Genomic DNA, 4284 nt, shown 5'->3' on the forward strand with positions numbered 1-4284 from the left:
TAAGTGAGCAAGCCTTCTCTCGAGGGTTTTAAGGGCTTCTGAATTTGGTAGGCGAGCACATGGCAAACAATTTCTCCCGAGATGCAGATCATCGAGTTCGGGCGAGTACTCGCGCACCAGCACAGTAACCACAGCAGAGGGGAGCAGAAGAGAAGCGGACGAAGGAGCGGGATCAGCACGATCAAAGTAAGGTTTTAACATGTTTACATGACACAAACGAGTTTTCCGCTTTCAGTTTGGGGTTTCGATTACGTAATTGGTGGGACTTACTTTTTCCTGTATTCTATAGGGACCTGAAAACCGTGCTTGAAGAGATGAGCCAGGCAGGGGTAAAAGGACCAACACACAATCTCCCTCCTGGAAAGTTCGTTCTCTGGCTTTCCTATCGAAATGAGCTTTCATCACCTCCTGTGACGACCTTAACGAGCGCTTAGCCAATTCCCTGGCTGCACCAAGGCGCTCACGCAGAGACTTTACAAAGCTCAACACATCCTTAGCCTGAGGAGGTGGACTCGGGGACAACCACTGCTCCTGCAGTATCATAAAAAGGGCCACGCACCGTATGCCCAAAAACAAGTTCAGCTGGCCTGCACGGTATCCCGAATTGCGAAAAGAAGCAAAGGCACTCCTTCATCCCAATCTTTTCCCGCCTCTAAACAGTAGGTTCACAACATCGTCTTAAACGACTGATGAAAACGCTCAAGGGCAACCTGGGACTCCGGGTGATAAGCACTGGAGACCCGATGTCGAATATTCAACTCACGTAACACTTGCGAAAATAACCGGGAAGTGAAGTTCGACCCTTGATCAGATTGTATGTATTTCGGCAAACCAAATGTGATACGGAATTTTATTAGAGCTTTCACCACCCCTTTGGTTTTTAAGCTCCACATAGGTATCGCTTCAGGGTAGCGGGTAGTAGCGCACATTACCGTAAAGAGGTAACTATTCCCGGAACAAGTTTTAGGTAATGGACCTACACAATCAATAAAGACGTGTTCAAACGGTTCCCCAATCGCTGGGACTGGACGCAGGGGAGTGGGGGGAATCATTTGGTTGGGTTTCCCTATCAGCTGACAAGTGTGACACGAGCGACAATATTTCTTTACGTCCGAATTTATCCCTGGCTAATAAAAACATTTCAGTATGCGAGCGAGTGTCTTCCTAACCCCTAAGTGGCCAGAACACGGGTGGTCATGGGCTAAGGTTAATACTTGGTTTCTATGGGAACACGGAACAACCCCCTGAAACACCGTAGCCCATTCCATTTGAGACTGAGGAGGTGTCCACTTCCTCATTAACACATCCTGATCGACAAAGTACGCCACTGGATGGTCTGCTAAGTCTGCCTTCTCTATGGCCTAATCAAAGCACTCCTTCGGGGATGGGTCAGCTCGCTGAGTGGAGATTAACTCTCCCTGCGTGCACATGGTATCAGTGGCTTGGGGTGAAACTGGTTTTTCCAGCACAGGTTCTATGCTAGGGCACGGGGGCAAAATGGAGACCACCGGATCACCCATGAAGGTGTCAGCCAGGTCAATATCCGCTAATTTTCGAGCCTGAAAACGAGTAAGGACACAGGTGGGAAATACAGCAGGGTAGTCATATTCTAAATTGTCAGAGCAGTAACTTGGTTCTGACGCAACCTCAGGTAATGGAACTAACTTCTCTCCCGCGATATCATTTCCCAAAATGAAAGTTACCCCCGAAACAGGGAGACGAGGTCGAATAGCCACTATAACAAACCCCGAGAAATCTTCTGCTTTTAAATAAACCTGGTGAAGAGGCACTCTCACAGTTCCCAGTTCAATACCCTGTACAAGAACATCATAACCAGAATAGGTCGAGTTGGTAAAGGGTAACACATTGTCAAGGATAAAGGACTGAGCAGCTCCAGTGTCACGCAAAATGGTTACGGGGCACTTTACATCAGAATCATCCAGTGAAACAAAACCAGTAAACACAAAGGGTTGGAAGGCGGGTTCGACGGAGTGGGTTGGCAGCGAGACATCAACAATGCAATCAGCAACATGTACCTTCTTGACTGCCAAGCGAGCATTCTTGCGCCGAAGCACAGGGCAAACAGAAATAAGGTGACCAACTTCATGACAATAGAAACATTCCCTAGTTTCTACCGGTGGGGTTGTCGGGGCAGCCTTCTCAGGAGGCGGCACTGATCTCGGATGGAGCTTACGAGGAAAAGGAGTAGGGACAAACACAGTTCTGTGGGTTAATACAAATTCTGCGAGGGTAGTGGCTTCCGCAAGAGACGTAACCTTCTGTTCATCCAGGTATATCACTACACAATCCGGTACACAGTTTTTGAACTCCTCCAGCAAGAGCAGTTCCTTAAGCTGATCAAAGTCAGTCACACTACTAGCGGAACACCATTTATGAAAGAGAAGTGACTTCTCCCGAGCGAATTCCACGTGTGTTTGCTGGCCGGATTTACAAAGTTTCTGGAAGTTTTGCCGGTAAGCTTCCAGCACTAATTCATAAGCCCTTAAGACAGTTGCCTTCACAACCTCATAATCAAGGCTCTGTTCTAAACCAAGAGCCGAACAAACCTCTTGAGCTATCCCCACGAGTTTGCACTGAAGCAAAAGCGACCAAAGGTGCTTGGGCCAATGCAGAGTGGTTGCGATGCGCTCAAAGATGGGGAAATAGGCATCTACTTCATTCTCTCTAAATATGGGCTCGAGTCCAATATGGCGACACATCAAATCCGAGATTCTCCCTCTCAGGGGAACGGGTTGGAACTGACGGAGACTGAGTGCAAGGACACGTAGTCTCGTCCGGCAAGCTAGCACCGGCACGAGCCAAGGGAGCGGTGGAGCGAGCAGCTTCTAGAGGCGAGCTTACCTAACGAGGCTGAGGTATAGGCGGTGGCTGGCCCACCCTCACCTTCTGCACGGCAGCATCCCACTCTGCTTCCATCTCCAAAGCCCTTATCCGCAGGAGTTGGGCTTGGCAATCCTTCCTCTTAATCTCCAGTTCGAGTTCCCTAAGCCGAATTGTAAGGAGGATGTCCTCCTTAGGCGAGCCGGGATCCCTGGGATTCATGTGAGGCCGAGGCCCTGGGCCTCCAGCTTCAGCCGTTGTAGGCGACCAGGCTGGGCAAGGTGCAACACCCGAGAGATCACCAGGCGCCGGCGAGGTGGAACAGTACGTTATGTATGTTTGTAGTAGCCTAATTAAATATTTTTTGACATACATTTTTTCCATCTGTATTTACTAGCTTAAAAAAATTTATATATAAAGTATAGCAAAGTAAAAAGAGCTCTTGTATCGGAATCTGTATCGGTATTGGCAGTTGTGTATCGGAATCGGAGCTTCAGTAGCTGTCGCTATGAAGTTTCTAGCATCTGTTGTCCCTGAATAAAACAGTTCAAGCCATACAGGCTTGAACTGCCCCTGCCCAGTACAGTGCCTACTCCTATTCCTAACCTACTTCAGCAGTTGAACTCATTCACTTTGGAAGATTATATGTACTATTATGATACACACTGTTCCTCATTATTTTCTGTTCTGTAACACTCTCTGTCATGTGCAGGTAATGCATTCTGATGTGCTCATTCCCACTGGGGGCTCAGTGAGGCTCAGTGGGTTGGGGTACTGTGCCTACGTTTGGAAGGTTCAAATCCCAGCGTTGGCAGAGTAGTTTCAATGCCCTTAACCCCAAGTTGTTCCAGGGACTGGCCAACAAACTTAAATTAAATCCATGAAATGTACAGAACAGACATACCATGAATTTGTTAGGAAAGCAGTATCAAATGAATAAAACATCATACTGCATTAGCTTTGACCAATTGCATGTCTCATATCCAGGCAACCGTCAACAGTGGGCTGGATCAGTAACCATGTGATAACTTTCCTTTTTTTTACGATCTCATCTATATATTCATGCAGCTGAGCAATCAACAGCTTATATTGTCCTGGCTGTTTTAACCATCCAAAACCCTTGGCGGCAAAAGGTAAGGTTTACCATTCTGGAATCAAAGGTAATCAAATACCTACTTTAATATGATTTGTTGTTTCAAAGACACATTCTTAAACTTTGTACTGTATATTGTTTTTGAGCATCTGCAAAAGAAAATTGTGAGGTTTTGACTGAAAGTCTAATTTCACAGCAAGTACATATTTATACCAGGTTAGTCTATTAGACAGAATTTTTACAGTAAAATAAACAGTAAAATAAGTGCATATTTCTGTTATTATTTTTTCAGGTGAAGCTGTTGGAAAATGTACAACAGAACCGTTCATGTCCTTGACACCATTTTCACC

This window comes from Paramormyrops kingsleyae, chromosome 17 (genome assembly GCF_048594095.1).
Source record: "Paramormyrops kingsleyae isolate MSU_618 chromosome 17, PKINGS_0.4, whole genome shotgun sequence".
Classification (NCBI taxonomy): Eukaryota; Metazoa; Chordata; class Actinopteri; order Osteoglossiformes; family Mormyridae; genus Paramormyrops; species Paramormyrops kingsleyae.